The 12,642-nt window shown below is 27.9% G+C and overlaps 1 protein-coding gene across 3 annotated transcripts in view; it reads right to left on the reverse strand.

Annotated features, from left to right (window-relative positions):
• The window catches only part of Esyt2 (extended synaptotagmin-like protein 2), a 96,241-nt gene that overhangs the window by 61,549 nt on the left and 22,050 nt on the right, over positions 1 to 12,642 (reverse strand). The gene's annotated exons all lie outside the window — the stretch shown is intronic.

Genomic DNA, 12,642 nt, shown 5'->3' on the forward strand with positions numbered 1-12,642 from the left:
CATGCATCTTATAATACATTATTATACTCATTCAGCACTACATGCATGCATAGTAAGAATAACACTTTTCTAAGTACTTTAAAATAAAAACTAATAACAAAAAAATTATCTAAGTTAAAAAAAGGCAACATAAAATGTTCAACAGAAACTTATGTCTAATTTACAAAACGAAGACCTAGAAATACCATATTATAACACACTGGTCTTAGATTCTGTCACAGATGGAATATGTTCTTTCTTTCTACACCATCTCTTAACAAACATAAAGAGTAGGTAAAAAATACACTATTTTTATTAAATAAATATTATACTAATATAAAAATATCTATTAATTTTTAATTAAATAATAATTAGTATAAAAAGTAAACTAAACAAAAATTAATAACCAACACATAATACTACAGACCAGGACTTATAACTACCAATGGTTAACACACAAATATATACAGAACTTGGTTAATTCAATATGCAAATATCAGAGTTTTTATAATTTGAAAGTTAATACTAAAATGAATACATAATCTTTAATAAGTGTATTAAAAAGAATAACTTCATGTTTTTAACTTTATTATCACAGCAAAAGATTAAAACAAAACATAGAAAAAACCTAAGAATTTTCACATTTTGTTAACTTTCACTCATTAAGTTAAATGGTAGTAGTTACTAAGCATCATACTACACACAGCTGAGTGTTTTTGAAATGTTTAACAATCAATAAAATTGAAAGACTGATAAAATATAATTTATCAAAAACCCAGATGCAAAGAATAATATTGTCAGCTATTAAATATCTGATCATGCAGATATACCCATTAAAATATTACTTACTACTAGTAAAGTACTACACTTAATTCTAGTAAGTGTCCTTACTTTTTCAAAGTATCTAGGGAAATTTTTGTATAATTTGTTGTTATTTACAGCTAGCCTGATTTCCAGTCAGCCAGAGCTTACTGACAATTCAACATAGCCAAGTGATGTATTTTGAGATAACTTTAATTCTTTTTTTTTAAATATAAGATGATAGTTTTCCTTTTGGAGTCATGGTCATGGCAACCAGCATTCATCGGAGGTTAAATATTAATTCAATTAAGATGAGCAATACGACAGTTATGTCCAGTAATGATATATAAGGAAGTAATAAAATTTCTAATTATTTTTATTCTGTTCCCAGTCGTAATCTATATTCTTCCAAATCTCTTTATCTCAATTTTGTTTAGCAATTTTTTATATTTTTACTAATTTTCCTAAGATGCTAGTAAAACTTTCTCTCGTTAGAAACAAATAAAACAATACAGTGAAACTTTTAAAAGTGATACCCAAAACCAATTCTTCATAATAATAATAATTATAATGCCCTAAAAATTTATTTCATGAGATTTTTCTAAAAATAGACAATTTAAAAAAAAAGATTATATCTTCTACCTGTAAACTATTTTTGGTAAAATATTTATTTAAATCATTTTCTTAAAACTTCATCATAAATAATTAACAAATAACTATACTTATCTATGTAAGCATGTCACTTTGCATGAAAAGTAAATATGAGATGCCTAAGATCAATTTTAGAATCAAACACTTTGACACATTTTTTAAAAAAAGTTAATATGATTAATTTTTTTATAAACTGTTAATAAAAATAACTGAAACCAATTTGAAGTTATTAAAAATAACTGAACTGTGTAAAAAAAGACCCAATTCAGGAAGCATTTTAAAAATGGTGGCTTATTTAAGAGAAGTTCAGTACATGGCCATTCAAGACATTTTCCAAAAAACTGAAATGTCTAAAAAATGAAATGGCATTAAAAATCACACTGAGCATGGAAGCTGTTTTTTTTTTTTTTTGATACCTAATTCTTAAAAGTTTTGTAAAACGTCAATATTACTGTCCTCTAATACACTATCACTGTTGAAAAATTAGCTGCAGTCTTAATCAGACATACTATTAAACCAAACTGTTTTAAGTAAATTCAAGTCAATATAAAAACTACATCTCAAATGTTAATAAACCTCTAGACAGGCTGTTTTTTTGAAATAGAAGAATTATATGGTATAGAAGGGAAAACATATCCAACAGTACAATTCCATAAGCCATATGAACAAAAAATTAAAGAACCTTTAATGTAACACTTATAACAAATGACTAATGAAAAGGAAAAATTTATGCTTTTTTTAGGAGCATAAAATTGGAGTTACACAACCTGAGGAGAGACAAGTTATATACAGACAAGTCAAAGATAATGATGTAAAATTAAAATTTTAACAAATCATTGGTATTTGTCTAGAAATTACTACAAAGGAAAATTTAGTTGAAAATGAATGGATAAAATTAAAAAATAAAAATAAAAAAATAAGGCAAAAGAGGAGACACCCAGTAGAGAAGTAGCAGTAGGTAAAAGACCATGGGAAAAAATATATAATAGAACTGAGGGTAAAAATATAAATACACAAAAAATGAGAATAAAAAATTTTGTTATTGTTTAAGAAATTAAATTAATAGTAAATGGAAAGTAGCAAAGGAAGACTGGTTGAAACAAGAGATATAGATGAGGTAGAGAAAAATATAATTACTGGAAAGGTACATGTAGTATGTAGAAAAATAACAGGAAACTTTAAGGGAATGAAGCCAAAATGTATTAATATCACAGGGATGGAAGGATAAGCTTTATTGAGAGAAAAAGAGATAATAGGTAGTAATAATACTTACAAGGACTATAAAGAGGAGAAAAATTATCTTATGAAGAGCTACAGGAGGAAAAGAGGTTGACAGTTTTAGAGGCATCTATATTAAAATGCTTTGAATTTAACAGAAAATTTAATCAAACTTATAGAAATCTAAAGACCTAAACAAGAATAAAGTAATAGGAATTATGATATTATATCCAAATTTCTACATGTCAGTATGCGAGCAGGACTTAAGCTTTCCTCATTAATAAGCAACATTTAAAAGAATGGAGAAGTGCTCTCAGATTTTAAGAAATATAACTGTTACTAAGCCAAAGAAATCAAGATTCACAATTCAAAAATTCACAACTACTGCATCAGCTTAATGTCTTGTGCATCAAAAATACTCATTGAGATAGTTTATGGGTGAACAGAATGTGTAGTAGAAGAGGTATTAGATGAACAGTTTCATTTCACAAAGAACACTGATACTAAGGAAGCCATTATACCCTCAGACTAATTTTAGAAGGCCAGCAAAAGAAAATAAAGCTACCTGCATGACTTCTGTAGACCTGATGAAAGTGTTTAAAAACATAAAGTGGAATAAAATGTTTGAAATAATAAGAAAATTTTGACTTAAATAAAAGGAAAAAGTGTAACTGCAATATAAAAAAGATTCAGGAGACAGCTGGTAAGGTAGGAGATTAAAAAAGGCAAGTTCTAGTTAAAAAAAGGAATGAGAAAAGAATGTACTTTATCCCTGTTGCTTTCTGAGTTGTTTGCAAAGGAAGCAATACAGAAATTAATGGAAAATCTTATGAGTAGAGTGATCATCCAAGGAAAAAATAAAGAAGTGTTGAGATTTTTCAATGACATTCTTCTGGCAGAAACCGAAACCAAGTCAGAGGAAATACTGAATGGATGTGGATTTATTGAAAATTCAGTTCAAAATGAAATAAAACTAAGAAAGATAATGAAGTATGATAGAAATAAGGGTAATTAGAAATTAGATATTAAGCCAGGGGAACACAATACACAAGTAGAATTTTATTACTCGGGTAATAAAATTACAAAGGATAGAGGCAGTAAGTGCAAATATCTTCCTTCAAGTTTCAATGCGAAAATAATAATAGGTTTGCTAGTATCAGATTAACATCCAAGAATCAGGAAGGAATTTCTGCAGTATGTTTGTAATGAAGCAGTTTACGGTAATGAAACATGGACGAAAAAACAGAAAGGAAAAGAATAAGGTGGGTTGATAAAACTTGAAATGAAGAGGCCTTCAGAAGAATAAGTCAGGAAAGAAATTTATGGCAGAATCTTAAAAAAAAAAAAAAAAAATAGGTCAATAAGCAATATAAAAAGACATCCAGATTTAGTTAATTTGGTAATAAAGGGAGGTGTAGAAAGTAAAAACAGACAAAGACAAACATATAAAGCAATCATCGAAAATGTAGAATATAGTAAATATGTTTATATTAAAACATTAATAAAAAAAAAAATAAATGGAAAATATAACTGAACCTGATAGAGAAAAATCACATCTTAACACTTATAAATACAGCCCTATCTAAACATCAAACTGACATTCCAGAAATAGCTTTATTAAAAAAAAAAGAACTAAAGTTACATAATTTATTCAACAAAAAGGCAAGTAATTTTGAGATGTTAGTTACTAAAAAAATATACAAATACAAAAAAAAGACTACTGCAACAGTAAACTACCAGTATTCTTAGTATAAAGAGAGATTAAATTACCTTAAAAAAAGTCCCCCAATTTGTCTCAATCAATTCATTTTTTTCTTAAAAAGTTTGAATCTATTTATTTTTTAGTCTAGAATAAATTTTAAATAAAAGAACTCTGAATTAACCAGGTTTTTCTATGAGCTTAATCATACACAACACATATATAGATAATAATACATAAATATCACAGATAAAAAACATAAGAAGGTATTAATTAATTAGACAATCTAAAGAAAAAGAAAATAGATACAAGCAAAAAAATAAAACAAAAATTCAAAATATTTAAAAACAAAAAGCATAATCTGACAAACTTATGAATAATAATGAATGATAAATGTGAACTGTGCAAAAAAAGACAAATCAAAATCAATTATTAAATAATTTAAATGTTTTACTTAGAAAATTATAAACTTAGAAAATGAATAAAATAAACTTTGAAAGAAAGAATTTACTTAGATTACCACAACATGCAATAATTCTAATAACAAAAAAAAATCAGTTTTAAGCATCAACTGAATAATCACTTAAAATTTGTTAAATAAAACATTTGTTTTATATTTTCCACGTAAACCATTTCTTTTTGGTGACTTTTTTAATCCATTGATTCTTAACGTTTTTAGCTCCACAACCCCCCAAAAAGTAAAAACAAAATATATAATGAATATTTTACAACCCCAAACCCAACGAAACTAATAGTTACTATTTAGCTACATTGATAGAGACGGGTATGAACATGCATGTATGAAGTGTACAAACATGAGCAATTTACAGGTTCCAACTTCATGTCTACAAGTTCCTTGTAATCTGGTCTGCTTGCATAATATTCGCTGTGGAAGCATCATGATGCCTGAATATGTTGTGCTCTCAGCAGTATAAAAGACATAAGGGATTGCAAAACAGTTTAGTTTCAAATGCGAAGTGTGTGACTGGTGCCTTTATTTAAGTTTTTAAAAGTGCAGTTTCATTGAAAATAATAATTCAGGTTTAGGTTTTTTAGTGTGTGGTCAAACAGTGTAACTGTTCTTTTTTCAATTAGGTTCTTAAGCAAAATGGATAAATTTGTGAAAAAACGAAGCGAGTCATCTATATTCAATGAATCGATTGGTAAAAAGACATGACTGTACAAAAGTATCGGCACCTGCCTTTTCACTGTGAACTTTTTTAAATTTTATTTCACGTCTCCAATTCCAACCTGACAACCAACCGTCTATTGCTTTGAAATTGCAGTGTCCCAATTTTTTGGCGTTCATAATATTTCTGCTTTTTGTTTTACCATAGGACCACTGAAACTTACTCCTTGACTAGTAACGGTACAAAACCATTCACTTAAAGCTTTCTCAACAAGTGGGTTCTTTCCTTCACATTTTCTTTTTTGAGAAGTTCCTTCTCCTTTATGTTTGTTAGACCATTCACTGCGAAGTTTCTTCTTGCAATAAAATCCGAGCTATTGTAGTTTTTGATGCTCCCAGTAGTTCTGTAAGATTACGCTGATCAATGGATAAATTTTCATTTTATTATATATAATTTTAAAAGAGCTTACAAAATTCCAATTTGATTTCCTCAAGCACTTTTGGCTATTCTGCCATCTTCAAGAGAAGTTTAATTATGACTAACATATATAAAATTATAATCTTACAAAATTAAATTATATATATAAAACAATTGATCCGTCATTTTGTTAAAATTTGTCAAAAGTTAAAGTTTTAAGTCTAAGTGACTACGTCTGTATTGTAATAGTTTCTCAATTGTTAAGAGCTCTGTAAATTGTGGAATCAGTTTAGCCAACTTAATTATTATTGTTTATCTGCTTATACAAAATATTATCATCAAACTTAATTTGTTCATTTATTAATCTGTTATTATTGTATATATGGAATTTTTTGAGATTGAAAGTGTTATAATAATTATAAGAGTAATCCCATACTTCCATAAATTTGTTTGGATTATAATTTACAGAGCTCATAACAATTGCAAAACTATTACAATATGGATGTAGTCACTTAGACTTGAAAGTTTAACTTTTGATGAATTTTAACAAAATAATCAATTGTTGTATATATATATATATATATATATATAATTTAATTATATAAGATTATAATTTTATATATGTTAGTCATAATTATACTCCTCTTGAAGATGGCAGAATAGCCGAAAGCAGTCAAATCAAATTGGAATTTGGTAAGCTGTTTTAAAATTATATGTAATAGTTATTACACCAAACAGTGCCATGTTTGAAAAACTAACTTTTTATTTTGTCTAGCAAAGCAATTCTTTCTGCCAATGTCTTTACACGGCATGGTGATGAATTCAATAAATTATGAACACCGACTTTTAACTAAACTAATACTTCAAAGTAAAACGATAAAAGTGATTAAAAGAATTAAATGACTAACAAAAGTAATAAGATAAGCAAAGGTGATTAAAAATAATTACAAAAAAACGATAACAGCAGCACCATACACAATGAACAACAGACTCGCAATGAAGAAAATAAAAACATTTGTTTCATCATAACTGCATGTCATCTGTCACCATGCACTATGTACTGTGCAGACCAGTAATAGAAGGAAGTTACCTCCCTCAATACAACATTCAAGTGATTTAAATCACTAATAAAATTGTGATATTTTAGAAGTAAATGAAAGAAATGAATGAGCTAGTGGGCCTTATAAGCGGGATTTTGGACCTTTAACTGGCGTAATTTTGCAGTTTTACCAATATGTTTCTGTTTTAACAAAAATGCCTCCATTAAACGGCTGCCCCAAAAACCAATGGTCTTATTAACCAGAATTCACTATAAATTGTAACATAATTCAATTTTTCCTAAAATTTCATCTCTATAATATTTTTAAAAAAACAGAAAATGTTATTGTGAGAAACATTGTTTTTTTAATCAATTTAAATCAATGACAATGAAATGTCATTTTTCATAATTTGCTTTCATATGTAAAGTTATACAAGCTTCACTTTACTCCACATGTTACACAGTTACATTATGCTACGCTATACTTTAAAACAGTAGTTAATTTTGAAAAGCAGAGTGAAGTAATTTTGTATGAAAGACTGCAACACTTCAACACAGATATTACACAGGAAAAGTATAAAATACAAATTATAAATTCCTACTCATCCAGAACATTAAATAAATCTGTAAGATATTTTCCCCTAATATAAAAGCTGGCCAATAATTTTAATAGTGGTTGGTTCACGTGAATTGTTTTAAGTTATTAACTTCAAGATATAATGAGTATGTACAATTAAGGACTACAACTAATTAACTCTACATGCAGTTCTGTTATTTTTACATTATCATAAAGTAGCTGTAAGAAAATCATTATTAAAAGAAAAAAGAGAGAAGGAATGAAGTTCTGTCTGTAGGTATCGGCAACTATTTTCAAAGAAATGGAATACGATAGGTCAATTGTAAATGCGAAATTATTTATAATAAATCCTTCTCATAAACTTTTAGGTACAGTTTTAGCACTACACTATTATATATACTTAGACTTGCATAATTTCAATAATGTAAATAATTCAGAAATCTTAATGTGCATTAATTAGCAAAAATGTTTTGATCAATACAATTTGTACCTACATTATTTTTTTCTTATAATTTCTGGTTTAATAGGAAAATGTAATTACTCTTGTAAAATAGCACAAGACACCATGAGTAAATAGGTGTAAAAAGTGTAAAACAAGTACAGCATAACATAGCTTCAAGTGTGATACCACCTTATGACAGTCCAATAAATAAAATAAAAAACATAAAAAGACAGGTTACACAAGACCTACAACATGGAGACAACTACATAAAATATTATTTTCACAAACAAATTAAATAAATTTGACTATAATTTCTTACCAACTGTGTAGAAGGAATAGTGTAGAATAATTAGCAGTAAGAGAGCTTTCTTTTATGAACAAGTTTGTTGTACAAATTATTATTCATATTCCTATATAAACAGAATGCTATACACCTTTAAAATTTTATGTATATAATTTCCATTACTGATATATAAAATTTTTCTAAATTCATAAACAGAAAAAATGGTGCAATAATAATTCAGAGGCCAATGGATCTGAATTGTTCTCCTCAAATAACTGAAATTCACTGGTCATACTTTTATATATATATATAAATAATAATAATGTATATATATATATATATATATATATATATATACACATTAAATCCAATCTTATTAACACAGAAGCAGAAATTTAAGAATACAAATACAACTAAAGTACTAATACTTTGTAATTTTAAGTTTTCTTTATAATTGGTTCATCATTGTACTCTAAACAAAAAACTGTTTGTTGCTGTATATAATTAAGATAAAGTATTAGAAACTTACTGAACTGTAGAAACTAATTTAGAAATTTGTTACAACACACTAGCCTATCTATATAAAAATATCTGAACACATCAACAATTTTTATAAAAAGCAATAAAACAGGACCATGTTCTCAAACCATACACTTAAAATGTGTCTAACTAACAACTTAACAGACTTCTTTTACTTTTTTCTTTAATGAAAAATAAGACTTCTTTCATTTGCCAATGCAGACCTGTAAACAAAATTTTCAATTTTTTTTTGTCTTCAGTCAAGTAACTGGTTTGATGTAGCTTTCCAAGATTCCCTATCTAGTGCCAGTTGTTTCATTTCGTATACTCCTTACATCCTACATCCCAAACAATCTGTTCACATATTCCAAATTCTGCCTGCCTGCACAATTTCTCCCATCTACCTGTCCCTCCAATATCAAAGCGACTATTACAGGATGCCTTAACATATGGCCTATAAGTCTTTCTCCTTTCAGCTATATTTTTCCAAATGCTTTTCTTTCTTCATCAATTTGCCATAATACCTCTTCATTTATCACTTTATCCATCCACCTGATTTTTAACATTCTCCTATAGCACCACATTTCTAAAGCTTGTAATCTTTTCTTCTCAGGTACTTCGATCATCCAAGTTTCACTTCCATATAAAGCTACGCTCTAAACATGTACTTTTAAAAATGTTTTCCTGACGTTTAAATTAATTTTTGATGTAAGCAAATTATATTTCTGACTGAAAGCTCATTTCGCCTGTGCTATTTGGCATTTTATATCACTCCTGCTTCGTTCATCTTTAGTAATTCTACTTCCCAAATAACAATTCTTTCATCGCCATAGTCTTTTCTCAACCTATTTTTATATTCAGTGATCCATCTACTTTATTTCTACTACATTTCATTACTTTCATTTTGTTCTTGTTTATTTTCACGCGGTAGTTCTTGTGTAGGACTTCATCCATGCCATTCATTGTTCCTTCTAAATCCTTTTTACTAGCGGCTGGAATTACTATATGATCAGCAAATCGTTGCATATTTATCTTTTCGATTTGCACTGTTACTCCAGATCTAAACTGTTCTTTAACTGCTAGTTCTATGTAACGATTAAAAAGCAACAAGGATAGGAAACATACATCCTTGCCTGATTCACTTTTTTATTACTGCTTCTTTCTTATGCTCTTCAATTATTACTGTTTCAGTTTGGTTCCTCCAAATGTTAATAATTGTTCTTCTATCTCTATACTTGAAACCTAAATTTTTTAAAATGCTGAAGATTTTATTCCAGTCTGCATTATCTAATGCCTTTTCTAAGTTTATAAATGCTATGTATGTTGGTTTGTTTTTCTTTAATCTTTCGTCTACTATTAATCTGAGTGCTTAAATTGCTTCCCTTGTCCCTATACTTTTCTTGAAACCAAATTGGTCTTTTCCTAACATTTCTTCTACTCTCCTCTCAATTCTTCTATACAGAATTCTAGTTAAATTTTTTATGCATGAGTAGTTACGCTAACTGTTCTGTATTCTTCACATTTATCTGCTCCTGCTTTCTTTGATATAATGACAATAACACTCTTTTTGAAGTCTGACATAACTTCCCCTTTTTTGTATAAATTACACACCAGTTTGTATAATCTATCTATTGCTTCCTCACCTGCACTGTGTAGTAATTTTGCAGGTACCCCATTTATACCAGGAACCTTTTCCCAATCAGATCCAAATTTCTAATTAAGACCAAATTTAAAAGCATGCAGATAAATTTTGTTTTAAAAACAAACAAATGTTTATAGAAATCAGTAAATCAACTTGAGCAGAAAATGTAAAGAAAAATAATAAACTTCAAAAATTGTCAAACATAAAAAAAGTTTTAAAATAATCCAGTTCAGTAGTACAGCATTCGTTAATTTTTATATACATTAGACCATTAAGTAAAACCATTAACAAAATAAATTAGGCTTGAATTCACCATCACATAAAAAGTTACTGGTAGCAGGAAGGCAAATTCTAACAACCTATGAAGAAATCTTATATGAAGTGGTGATGAAATTATCACATTGTCAACAAAAATTTTTACAGAGGTTAATAATAAGTTTATAAAGAAGTAAACAGTAATAAACAAACCAGAGACAATTACGATCAGCCACGACAAATCAACAGCATGGAAAATACAAAGATAAGGAACAGGACACTAAGTTCTTTGTTAAAACACAAAAGATTAGTGAAACAAAAACATTTTCCAAAATACCTCAATATCATTCTGGATTTATCGGCATAAAGAAGACAAAACTTATTAAAATAAAACAGTAAAAAGTAATACAGCTAAGACACAGTAACTGCACAATAATAATTAAAAAATAAGCAGAATATCTATGAAAACACAACAAAAAATTGCTATCTCACAGATATTATGCGCATTTTCTTTTCCTAGATTCAAAGCCATGCTAAACTCAACATGAGAAAATTACATTTTCAGCAACAGTTAAAGGGTCAACAGGAAATGATCATAAATCAAACAAAAAAAAATCCCTTTCAGTAGCCAGAAGGTGGAGATAGATTTCACTGGTGCTAAGTAGGGGATAAAAAAGATTTCCACTTTGAAGTTAAGAAAAACTTCAATTTTACTCAATACAACAATGATTGCATGTGAAAAAAATTTCAAATGTTTAGAATACAATAAGATCAGTCTTCTTACAATTCCAGCAACATTTTGGTCATCCCTTCCCATAAGGGTTGGTAATATTAAAAATTGTTTCAGATAAAAGTTTTAGGAAATCTTTAGAGGACTGACAATCACTTTAAACCGATTTGATACTGTGCCTATTAAGGGAGGTATGATTTTTTTTATCTTCGAAACCCCATTTTCTCTACCCCCTGGGCCAATGGTTGATGATATCAAAAAACTTTACTCAGATAAGTTTTAGGCCCTTATCCAAAGAATAGTAGGAACTTTAAACAAATTTGATTTTTTACTTAATAAAAAAGTTATAGAAATATATTGTTTTTTCAAAAAAGCCCCTCCCCATTCCCCATGATCTGATTTTGCCCATTAATGAGCTGGACCAAGATTTTGGATTGTTATATTTTATGTATCAATTTGTGTCTACAAGAAAGTGAAATATGTGGATTTGAGGTCTTGGAGATGTGATACGCGAAGATATGTCAAAATTTTCTGGAAGTCAAATCATGGTACCCATTACAATAGGTAGCTTTCTTATGAAATCTACCTAAAAAAATCATATATACAGCAAAAGTTAAATGAGCCAACAGTGACTACTAATCACACAATTTAAAATATAATATTACCACACCATACTGTAACAATGAAGGAATCGTGGAACAATCACATTACACTATGTAACACGCAGCATTTCTTAAAGAATATTAGATGAAGTCAAATTTTAAAACTTGTTTATTTCTTGTTTTACAACTATTATACTATTTCCATACAGCTTAAGGGTGTCTGCTATATTATTCTCATAAAAAAAATAATAAAAAAGCAAAAAAACAATTTCTTCTGTGTATAATTTCCATGTTGTTTTTGATTTTCTTTCTATTGGTGTAAAAATTAAAATAAAAGTCTTTCAGTAGTTTTTAGAAAAGCATAAAAAAAGTAAAAGTAAAGATAGTGACAAAAAAAAATTACTAACAGTAATAAAAATTTGCTATTCTAAACCTTATTTATCATTTTATCATGTACCAGCTCAATTAAATGATTTTTAAAACACCCACAATTTTTATTTTTCAGAACTACCATATTGCAGAATCTGATGGGTATTTTGTAATAAATTTAATATAATTACAATTATCAGTGTAATGTAAATTTAACAATAACAATTTAAAATTGAAAAAACAATGAAACTGTGATGGAGGTAGATTTGAAAATATTTTATGAAGGTTT

The sequence above is a fragment of the Lycorma delicatula genome, chromosome 4 (assembly GCF_047948215.1).
Source record: "Lycorma delicatula isolate Av1 chromosome 4, ASM4794821v1, whole genome shotgun sequence".
Classification (NCBI taxonomy): domain Eukaryota; kingdom Metazoa; phylum Arthropoda; class Insecta; order Hemiptera; family Fulgoridae; genus Lycorma; species Lycorma delicatula.